General features: G+C 45.3%; 1 long non-coding RNA gene across 2 annotated transcripts; it reads left to right on the plus strand.

Annotated features, from left to right (window-relative positions):
• Positions 1-8625: 8625 nt before the first annotated feature.
• LOC124030240 lies at positions 8626-10794 on the plus strand. 2 transcript variants are annotated; one of them, XR_006837935.1, is made up of 4 exons: positions 8626-8828; positions 9773-9905; positions 10074-10182; positions 10430-10453. It is a non-coding gene; the product is annotated as an uncharacterized LOC124030240 (long non-coding RNA). The 2 variants fall into 2 exon arrangements; XR_006837934.1 differs by lacking the exon at positions 10430-10453 and adding an exon at positions 10757-10794 and having other exon boundaries at positions 8628-8828.
• Positions 10795-11574: the final 780 nt, after the last annotated feature.

Below are 11574 nucleotides of genomic sequence, written 5' to 3' on the forward strand. Positions count from 1 at the left end.
GTCTAGGGAGGACACCTGTCTAGGAGGACACCTGTCTAGGGAGGACACCTGTCGAGGTAGGGCACCTGTCTAGGGAGGACACCTGTCGAGGTAGGGCACCTGTCGAGGGAGGACACCTGTCTAGGGAGGACACCTGTCTAGGGAGGGCACCTGTCTAGGGAGGACACCTGTCGAGGGAGGACACCTGTCGAGGGAGGACACCTGTCGAGGGAGGACACCTGTCTAGGGAGGACACCTGTCGAGGGAGGACACCTGTCGAGGGAGGACACCTGTCGAGGCATGAAGTGCAATCAACTGTGGTGGGGAGCATGAAGAGCAATCAACTGTGGTGGGGACACTTGAAGAGCAATCAACTGTGGTGGGGAGCATGAAGAGCAATCAACTGTGGTGGGGGCATGAAGAGCAATCAACTGTGGTGGTGAGCATGAAGAGCAATCAACTGTGGTGGGGAGCATGAAGAGCAATCAACTGTGGTGGGGAGCATGAAGAGGAATCAACTGTGGTGGGGAGCATGTGGAGTAATCAACTGTGGTGGGGAGCATGAGAGGAATCAACTGTGGTGGGGAGCATGAAGAGCAATCAACTGTGGTGGGGAGCATGAAGAGCAATCAACTGTGGTGGGGAGCATGAAGAGCAATCAACTGTGGTGGGGAGCATGAAGAGCAATCATTGGAGTTCCCAGTGTAGGGTGAAAGAGACTGAGGTTTCTCAAATCAAAGGCAGTTGAGAGTCTCCTATGCAGAGGCTGTCAAAAGGGTTGAAAGAGTGAGTATATCTGAAGGTCCTGCGGTAGTGTAGAATGGTATGCCTACATTGGAGCCTTCAGCACAGGCTGAGAATCAACAGCAGGACCCAGAAATCCTTCATGTGAAGATAGTGGACTCTGTGTAATTTAAAGCATTGGCGATAGACGGAACTGCACAAGTTGAAAGTAAATCAAGAAAGATCGATATAATTGTTAATGTAGCTGAACTGTTTCTGGGATGAAAATCTTTATACATTATTATTATTTTATTTTTAGTTGTTAAAATGTATGTTTTCACCCCACCCAGTAGGTGGTGGCAATGCACCATTTTGGGATGTAGTCCGCCAATAAAACCTCGAAGAAGAAAACCGTGCTGACTGCCTGCCTCCGAACTTTCTCTCCCCTCCCTCTTAACCATCTCCCTCAGATGACCACTCAAAGCCATGAATTTTCCATTGACTGTCAATCTCATGATGTTTTGTTTTGTTTCTTTAAAGCGCGTTGAGATCCTTTATGTAATGAATAGCGCAAAAAAAAAAAAGTTGAATAAATTATTATTAAATGTTGCTGTTGTTTCTGGCGGACATTTTATGTGGTTGCAAAACAAACGGAAGTGACTCGGATGTCACTTCCGTTTGTTTGTTGTGATCCGCGAGCGGCGGTTTCTATGCGATTCGAAGCGGGACCGTTGAAATGATGAAAACAGCGACCACCGAACATTCAGGGTTGTTCGCGAATATAAATAGTCAATGCTAAACCCCATTTAATTTATGGATATTAACAACAATTTAAAAAAAATTTTTGTAAGGAATTAGCCAGCTAGCTAATGAAGCTACTTGTCGGACAGTGAACTTTTCCAACTATTCGACGTTAGCTAACTATAACTAGCTAACTAACTAGTACTGTACATTAGCTAACTATAACTAGTAACTATAACTAGCTAACTAACTAGTACTGTACATTAGCTAACTATAACTAGCTAACTAACTAGTACTGTACATTAGCTAACTAACTAGTACTGTACAGTAGCTAACAGTTAATGCTACCAGACAAGGAGCTAGTTACCAGTATATGTCGTGCAACAGTCGCCGTTGTTAGCTAGTTAGTACAATCATACAACCAGCTGGCTAACGCCTTTAACTGTCCTTTGAACTCTTTGAGTTCGCTAATCCTTAATCTTCGCTAATACTACAGTTATATGCTCAGTAGTTAGCTGGCAAAAACAAAAGCAGAGGTAGCTAACGTTATCTAGCTTCAAAATGCCTCCGAAGAAGCAGCAGAAAACCCCGTCGGTGAATATCTCCAGCTCCCTGGAGGAGTCGGAAGAGTTCAGTCTGGAGACCACGGTGCCCACGGAAGACATCTCGTCGTCGGACGAACGGGACCGCACCGGGACGCAGAAAGTCACCCAACAGCTCATCGAGAGGAAAGAGCTACTGCACAACTTACAGCTGTTAAAAATAGAGATGTCGCAGAAAAATCTCATCATAGATAACATGAAAGTGGACCACTTGACAAAGGTAGGATCTCAAAGATGTTCTGTCGAGCTACCAAACCTTCACATCAGCATACATGCTTCTCAAATAGTCTTCTATTCTATTACTTATGACTAGTCTCCTATTCTATTACTTATGACTAGTCTCCTATTCTATTACTTATGACTAGTCTCCTATTCTATTACTTATGACTAGTCTATTCTATTACTTATGACTAGTCTCCTATTCTATTACTATGACTATTTATGACTAGTCTCTATTCTATTCTATTATTCTTATGACTAGTCTATTCGATTACTTATGACTAGTCTCCTATTCTATTACTTGTGACTAGTCTATTCTATTACTTATGACTAGTCTCCTATTCTATTACTTATGACTAGTCTATTCTATTACTTGTGACTAGTCTCCTATCCTATGACTTGTGACTAGAGGGCCCTAAAGTATGTTATCTTTAACTCTACGTGGTTGGAAAAGGACTTGTAAGTAAGTAAGCATTTCACTGTTAGTTTACACTTGTCTATGGAGAATGTGACATAAAATGTGACTTGCTTCACAGACCCGATGGACACTCCTCTAGACCCCCCCCCCCCCACCCTAAAAAACATCTGTCCCGCTTTAAAGTTACTCTTGGCAGTTTTAATAGTAGAATGCACAAGGTGCAATTTCTAAATTGGGTGGTGCATAATCAGGTCCTCTTGTCATGTCAGTCATTACAGACCGTAGAGAGATATTCATAACGTGTCAGAGATGTCCAGATCAACTAGACCACGTCGGCTAAAGTTTAAAAATAACCACATTTCAACTAGCCCACGTCGGCTAAAGTTTAAAAATAACCACATTTCAACTAGCCCACGTCGGCTAAAGTTAAAAATAACCACATTTCAACTAGCCCACGTCGGCTAAAGTTAAAAAATAAAAACATTTCAACTAGCCCACGTCGGCTAAAGTTAAAAAATAAAAACATTTCAACTAGCCCACGTCGGCTAAAGTAAAAAAATAACAACATTCCCACGTCAGCTAAAGTTAAAAAATAACAACATTTCAACTAGCCCACAGCTAAAGTTAAAAAAAATAAAAACATTTCAACTGGCCCACAGCTAAAGTTAAAAAATAACAACATTCCCACGTCAGCTAAAGTTGCAAAAATAACAACATTTCAACTAGCCCACAGCTAAAGTTAAAAAATAACAACATTCCCACGTCAGCTAAAGTTACAAAAATAACAACATTTCAACTAGCCCACAGCTAAAGTTAAAAAATAACAACATTCCCACGTCAGCTAAAGTTAAAAAATAACAACATTTCAACTAGCCCACGTCAGCTAAAGTTTTAAAAACATTTACTCATAAAGTGTTAAACAAATAAAAATATATTTGAGATTCTTCAAAGTAGCCACCATTTGCCTTGATGACAGCTTTGCACACGCTTTGCATTCTCTCAACCAGCTTCACCTGGAATAATTTTCCAACAGTCTTGCTGAGCACTTGTTGGCTGCTTTTCCTTCACTCTGCGGTCCAACTCATCCCAAACCATCTCAATTGGGTTGAGGTTGAGTGATTGTGGAGGCCAGGTCATCTGATGCCTCATTCTCCTTCTTGGTGTTAGGTCATTGTCCTGTTGAAAAACTATGCCATATAATTTTTTAACTGTGCTGTTTCACAAAAGGTTGTGAACCTAAATACATTTTCCAGACCCAGTATAATTTGCATTTCGTTATCTTGTTGTTTTTAGTCCCACCCTTTTAGCTCCAAACACAACCTGTCCGGAGGACGGAGGAGCTGGAGCTGGGGACGTGCTTATGTATCCCTCTACTTGTTCTGTGCTCTCTTCTCTAGACGGAGGAGCTGGAGCTGGGGACGTGCTTATGTATCACTCTACTTGTTCTGTGCTCTCTTCCCTAGATGGAGGAGCTGGAGCTGGGGACGTGCTTATGTATCACTCTACTTGTTCTGTGCTCTCTTCCCTAGATGGAGGAGCTGGAGCTGGGGACGTGCTTATGTATCCCTCTACTTGTTCTGTGCTCTCTTCTCTAGATGGAGGAGCTGGAGCTGGGGACATGCTTATGTATCCCTCTACTTGTTCTGTGCTCTCTTCTCTAGACGGAGGAGCTGGAGGAGGACAGGCTGAACTTGTTCTGTGCTCCTGCACCAGAAACAGGTTCTGGCTCTGAGGACTGCTTATGTATCAGCCAGCTGCTCTCACCCAGGATGAGAGCTGAGTTGCCCTGCACCAGAAACAGATCTGAGACTGGACAGCTGGACAGACAGCTGCAACTCACCCAGGATGAGGGGAGGTAGGAACAGATCTGAGACTGGACAGCTGCAACTCACCCAGGAGGAGAGGAGGTAGGAACAGATCTGAGACTGGACAGACAGCTGCAACTCACCCAGGATGAGGAGGTAGGAACAGAGCTGAGACTGGACAGACAGCTGCAACTCACCCAGGATGAGGAGGTAGGAACAGATCTGAGACTGGACAGACAGCTGCAACTCACCCAGGAGGAGAGGAGGTAGGAACAGATCTGAGACTGGACAGCTGCAACTCACCCAGGATGAGAGGAGGTAGGAACAGATCTGAGACTGGACAGACAGCTGCAACTCACCCAGGATGAGGAGGTAGGAACAGAGCTGAGACTGACAGACAGCTGCAACTCACCCAGGATGAGAGGAGGTAGGAACAGATCCTCTAAAAGATTGGAAGATGAGACTGGACAGCCAGCTAGCAGTGTGGTTCTCTGTCACCCAGGATGAGGAGGTAGGAACAGAGCTGAGACTGACAGACAGCTGCAACTCACCCAGGAGGAGAGGAGGTAGGAACAGATCTGAGACAAATGGACAGATCCCAGAGGCAACTCTCACCCAGGATGAGGGGAGGCTAAGGAACAGAGTGTGAGACCTTGATGCAGTGTGGTGTGTTAATGCAGTGTGGTGTGGTAATAGTGGGTGTGTTAATGCAGTGTGTTAATGCAGTGTGGTGTGATCAGTCGTGCAGTGGGTGCGGTAATGCAGTGTCAACACAGGATCACCTTGCTGAACCCAGATGTGTTAAAAGATGTGGTAAGATGTGTTAATGCCAATGCAGTTAATGCAGTGTGAATGTGTGTTAATGCAGTGTGGTGTGTTAATGCAGTGTAATGGTTGGTGTGGTAATGATGTGTGGTTCAGTCTGTCTGTTAATCAGTGTAATGTGGTGTGTTAATGCAGCAGGGTGTGGTGTGTTAATGCAGTGTAGATGGATGTGTTAATCCTGGTGAGTAATGATGTGTGGTAATGCAGTGTGGTGTGTTAATGCAACAGTGTGGTGTGGTAATGCAGTGTGGTGTGGAGATGCTGTGGTAATGCAGTGTGGTGGGATGTGGTATGTTAATGCACTGGTGGATGCAAAATACAAGGAGCTCCGAGATAATCCCAGAGGAGAGACTCTCTATCACTGAATACGTGTGGTGAGAACTGGGGAAGATCCTGCTAATGTGGTGTGTTAATGCAGTGTGGTGTGGTAATGCAGTGTGGTGTGGTAATGCAGTGTGTTAATAATGCAGTGTGGTGTGGTAATGCAGTGTGTGCGGTAATGCAGTGTGCTAATGCAGTGTGGTGTGGTAATGCAGTGTGGTGTGGTAATGCAGTGTGGTGTGGTAATGCAGTGTGGTGTGTTAATGCAGTGGTGATGGTAATGCAGTGTGTTGTGTTAATGATGTGTGTTAATGCAGTGTGGTGTGTTAATGCAGTGTGTGTTGTGTGGTAATGATGTGTGTTAATGCAGTGTGGTGTTAATGTGTAATGTGGTGTGTTAATGCAGTGTGGTGTGGTGTGTTAATGCAGTGTAATGTGGTGTGTTAATGCAGTGTGGTGTGGATGTGTGGTAATGCAGTGTGGTGTGTTAATGCAATGCAGTGTGTGTAATGCAGTGTGGTGTGGTAATGCAGTGTGGTGTGGTAATGTGGTATGTTAATGCAGTGTGGTGTGGTAATGCAAGGTGGTGTGTTAATGCAGTGTGGTGTGGTAATGCAGTGTGGTGTGTTAATGCAGTGTGGTGTGGTAATGAGTGTGGTGTGTTAATGCAGTGTGGTGTGTTAATGTGGTGTGTTAATGCAGTGTGGTGTGTTAATGCAGTGTGGTGTGTTAATGATGTGTGTTAATGCAGTGTGGTGTGTTAATGCATGAGTGCAGTGTGTTAATGAGTGTGGTGTGGTAATGCAGTGTGTTAATGTGGTGTGGTAATGCAGTGTGGTGTGTTAATGCAGTGTAATGTGATGTGTTAATGCAGTGTGTTGTGTTAATGATGTGTGTTAATGCAGTGTGGTGTGTTAAATGTAATGTGGTGTGGTGTGGTAATGATGTGTGGTAATGCAGTGTGGTGTGTTAAATGTAATGTGGTGTGTTAATGCAGTGTGTGTGTTAATGCAGTGTGTGTTAATGCAGTGTGGTGTTAATGATGTGTGGTAATGCAGTGTGGTGTGTTAATGCAATGCAGTGTGGTGTGGTAATGCAGTGTGGTGTGGTAATGCAGTGTGGTGTGGTAATGCAGTGTGGTGTGGTAATGTGGTATGTTAATGCAGTGTGGTGTGGTAATGCAGTGTTAATGATGTGTGTTGATGCAGTGTGGTGTGTTAATGCAGTGTGGTGTGTTAATGATGTGTGGTAATGCAGTGTGTGGTGTAAGTAATGCAGTGTGGTGTGGTAATGCAGTGTGTTAATGATGTGTTAATGCACAGTGTGGTGTGTTAATGCAGTGTGTGATGTGTGTTAATGCAGTGTGGTGTGGTTGGTGTGTTAATGCAGTGTGGTGTGGTAATACAGTGTGTTGTGCTAATGTGGTATGTTAATGCAGTGTGTTGTGGTAATGTGGTGTGTTAATGCAGTGTGTTAATGATGTATGTTAATGCAGTGTGGTGTGTAATGTGTGGTGTGGTATGTTAATGCAGTGTGTTGTGCTAATGTGGTGTGTTAATGCAGTGTGTTTGTGTGTAATGTGGTGTGGTAATGCAGTGTGTTGTGGTAATGTGGTGTGTTAATGCAGTGTGTTGTGGTATGTTAATGCAGTGTGTTGTGGTTGGTGTGTTAATGCAGTGTGTTGTGTTATAATGCAGTGTGTTGTGGTAATGTGGTATGTTAATGCAGTGTGTTGTGTTAATGCAGTTGTTGTTAATGTGGTATGTTAATGCAGTGTGTTGTGTAATGTGGTGTAATGTGGTATGTTAATGCAGTGTGTTGTGGTAATGTGGTATGTTAATGCAGTGGTGTGGTAATGTGGTATGTTAATGCAGTGTGTTGGTAATGTGGTATGTTAATGCAGTGTGGTGTGGTAATGTGGTGTGTTAATGCAGTGTGTTGTGGTAATGTGGTATGTTAATGCAGTGTGTTGTGGTAGTGTGTTGTGGTATGTTAATGCAGTGTGTCGTGGTATGCAGTGTGTTGTGGTAATGTGGTTATGTTAATGCAGATGTGGTAATGTGGTGTGTTGTGTATATAATGCAGTGTGTTGTGGTAATGCAGTGTGTTGTGTTATAATGCAGTGTGTTGTGTTATAATGCAGGTGTTGTGGTATGTTAATGCAGTGTGTTGTGTTATAATGCAGTGTGTTGTGTAATGTTATAATGCAGTGTGTTGTGTTATAATGCAGTGTGTTGTGTTATAATGCAGTGTGTTGTAGTATGTTAATGCAATGTGTTGTGTTATAATGTTGTGTACAGTGTGTGTTATAATGCAGTGTGTTGTGTTATAATGCAGTGTGTTGTGGTTATAATGCAGTGTGTTGTGTTATAATGCAGTGTGTTGTGTTATGTTAATGCAGTGTGTTGTGGTAATGCAATGTGTTGTGGTTATAATGCAGTGTGTTGTTATAATGCAGTGTGTTGTGTTAATGTGGTTATAATGCAGTGTGTTGTGTATATAATGCAGTGTGTTGTGGTAATGTATGTTAATGTGTGTTTGTAATGTTATAATGCAGTTGTTGTGGTAATGTGGTATATAATGCAGTGTGTTGTGTTATAATGCAGTGTGTTGTGTTGTGTTATAATGCAGTGTGTTGTGGTATAATGCAGTGTGTGTGTAATGTGTTGTTAATGCAGTGTGTGTGGTAATGTTATAATGCAGTGTGGTGTGGTAATGTTATAATGCAGTGTGTTGTGTTATAATGCAGTGTGTTGTGTTATAATGCAGTGTGGTTGTGTTATAATGCAGTGTGTTGTGGTATGTTAATGCAGTGTGTTGTGTTAATGTGGTGTGTTGTGTTATAATGTTGTGTGGTGTTATAATGCAGTGTGTTGTGTTATACTGCTGTGTGTTGTGTTATAATGCTGTGTGGTGTTCTCCCAGGTGTGTTAATGCTGTGTGGTGTTCTCCCAGGTGTGTTAATGCTGTGTGGTGTTCTCCCAGGTGTGTTAATGCTGTGTGGTGTTCTCCCAGGTGTGTTAATGCTGTGTGGTGTTCTCCCAGGTGTGTTAATGCTGTGTGGTGTTCTCCCAGGTGTGTTTCTATGAGGTGGTGAGTCCTCTCAAAGCCCAGCTCTCTGAGCTCCATGTCAAGAGGAACAGCCTGGCAGACGACCTGGAGACACATAGGACTGAGATCAAGGCCCTTATGAAGGTAGACACACACACACACACACACACACACACACACACACACACACACACACACACACACACACACACACACACACACACACACACACACACACACACACACACACACACACACACACACACACACACACACACACAGGACAGAGGACAGATTAGAGCCTTCATGGAGGTACAGACAGAGAGAGGACAGATCAGGTCCTTCATGGAGGTACAGACAGAGAGAGGACAGATCAGGGCCTTCATGGAGGTACAGACAGAGAGAGGACAGATCAGGGCCTTCATGGAGGTACAGACAGAGAGGACAGATCAGAGCCTTCATGGAGGTACAGACAGAGAGAGGACAGATCAGGGCCTTCATGGAGGTACAGACAGAGAGAGGACAGATCAGAGCCTTCATGGAGGTACAGACAGAGAGAGGACAGATCAAAGGGCCTTCATGGAGGTACAGACAGAGAGGACAGATTAAAGCCTTCATGGAGGTACAGACAGAGAGGACAGATCAAAGCCTTCATGGAGGTACAGACAGAGAGAGGACAGATCAGGGCCTTCATGGAGGTACAGACAGAGAGACAGATTAGACAGATCAGGGCCTTCATGGAGGTACAGACAGAGAGGACAGATTAAAGCCTTCATGGAGGTACAGAGAGGACAGACAGAGACAGAAGGACAGATCAGGGCCTTCATGGAGGTACAGACAGAGAGAGGACAGATCAGGGCCTTCATGGAGGTACAGACAGAGAGAGGACAGATCAGGGCCTTCATGGAGGTACAGACAGAGAGGACAGATCAGGGCCTTCATGGAGGTACAGACAGAGAGAGGACAGATCAGAGCCTTCATGGAGGTACAGACAGAGAGGACAGATCAGAGCCTTCATGGAGGTACTGTTTGTCTTAGAGCAGTGTCGGTCCATGTGATCGTATTGTAACCCTCCTCCTGTGGTGTAGAGTTACGAGGAGGAGCGCAAGGCGAGGTCAGAGCTGGAGATCAGGAACCAGAGACTAACTCTGGAGCTGGCTGACACTAAAGGGCTCATCCAGGAGGGAGACTTCAAGAGGACAACTACTCTAACATCAAACGGTAGAGAGGAGGAAAGACCACCTCGGTCCACCTCTGTTTTCATCAAGTGTCCCTGTCAGTTCAAATGTCTGGAGAAGGATTTACAAAATGGACTCTTTTCACTTTGAAAAATGTATTTATGTGTTTAGACATTTAGAAACTAAACGTCGATCCTCCCTTCCTTTCCAGTGAGCGTGATGCGTTTGAGTGTGAGGTGAGAGAGTTGAGGAAGAGGCTGGAGCTGCTGGAGATGACTCATGAGGTCCAGACCAGGGAGAGGACTGAGCTGAGTCGAGAGGTACAACACCAACCTGGATACTACTGCTACCTGCCTAACACCTTGATGTTGCCAACACAGTACCACTGATTGGCTGATAGATGTTGTCTCACCTTCCTTAGTGGAAGATACTGACTGAAAGTCTCTCTGAATTACAGCATCTGCTAAATGACAACATGCCCCTCCTCCTCCAGACGTTAAATGTCCTCCAGCTTACGGTGCCCCTCCTCCAGATGGATAGACTACCTCTAACCCCTCTGTCCTCCAGGTGTCTACTCTGCAGCAGACGGTGTCCCTCCTCCAGATGGATAGACCACCTCTAACCCCTCTGTCCTCCAGGTGTCTACTCTGCAGCAGACGGTGTCCCTCCTCCAGATGGATAGACTAACCCTGTCCTCCAGGTGTCTACCTCTGTGACCCTCCTCCAGATGGATTGACTACCTATAACCCCTCTGCAGACTCTGCAGCAGACGGTGACCCTCCTCCAGATGGATTGACTACCTATAACCCCTCTGTGTTCCAGGTGTCTACTCTGCAGCAGCCCGGTGCCCCTCCTCCAGATGGATTGACTACCTATAACCCCTCTGTGTTCCAGGTGTCTACTCTGCAGCAGACGGTGACCCTCCTCCAGATGGATTGACTACCTCTAACCCCTCTGTGTTCCAGTGTCTACTCTGCAGCAGGCGGTGACCCTCCTCCAGAAGGATAAGGAATATGTTCACAGACAGAGCATGGAGCTGAATGTGCGCTGTGCCCACCAGGGAAGACCCCGTCTAGAGAGGCTGCAGACCCAGCTGGACGACGCCCAGAGGGCCAGGGAGGAGGTCTATCACAAATACATCGCTTCTAGGTCAGTACCCCTCCCCTAACCCTTCTATATCAGTACTCCTCCCCTAACCCTTCTAGGTCAGTACCCCTCCTAACCCTTCTATATCAGTACCCCTCTAACCCTTCTGGGTCAGTACCCCTCCCCTAACCCTTCTATATCAGTACCCCTCCCTAACCCTTCTGTACCCTCTAACCCTTCTATCAGTACTCCTCCCTAACCCTTCTGGGTCAGTACCCTCCCTAACCCTTCTATATCAGTACCCTCCCTAACCCTTCTGGGTCAGTACCCCATCCCTAACCCTTCTATATCAGTACCTCCCTAACCCTTCTATATCAGTACCCCTCCCTAACCCTTCTATATCAGTACCCCTCCCTAACTAACCTTCTGGGTCAGTACCCCCTCCTAACCCTTCTATATCAGTACCCCTCCCCTAACCCTTCTGGGTCAGTACCCCTCCCTAACCCTTCTGGGTCAGTACCCCTCCCCAACCTTCTATATCAGTACCCCTCCCTAACCTTCTATATCAGTACTCCTCCTAACCCTTCTGGGTCAGTACCCCTCTCCCTAACCCTTCTGGGTCAGTA

Source organism: Oncorhynchus gorbuscha, unplaced genomic scaffold (genome assembly GCF_021184085.1).
Source record: "Oncorhynchus gorbuscha isolate QuinsamMale2020 ecotype Even-year unplaced genomic scaffold, OgorEven_v1.0 Un_scaffold_10140, whole genome shotgun sequence".
Lineage (NCBI taxonomy): Eukaryota > Metazoa > Chordata > Actinopteri > Salmoniformes > Salmonidae > Oncorhynchus > Oncorhynchus gorbuscha.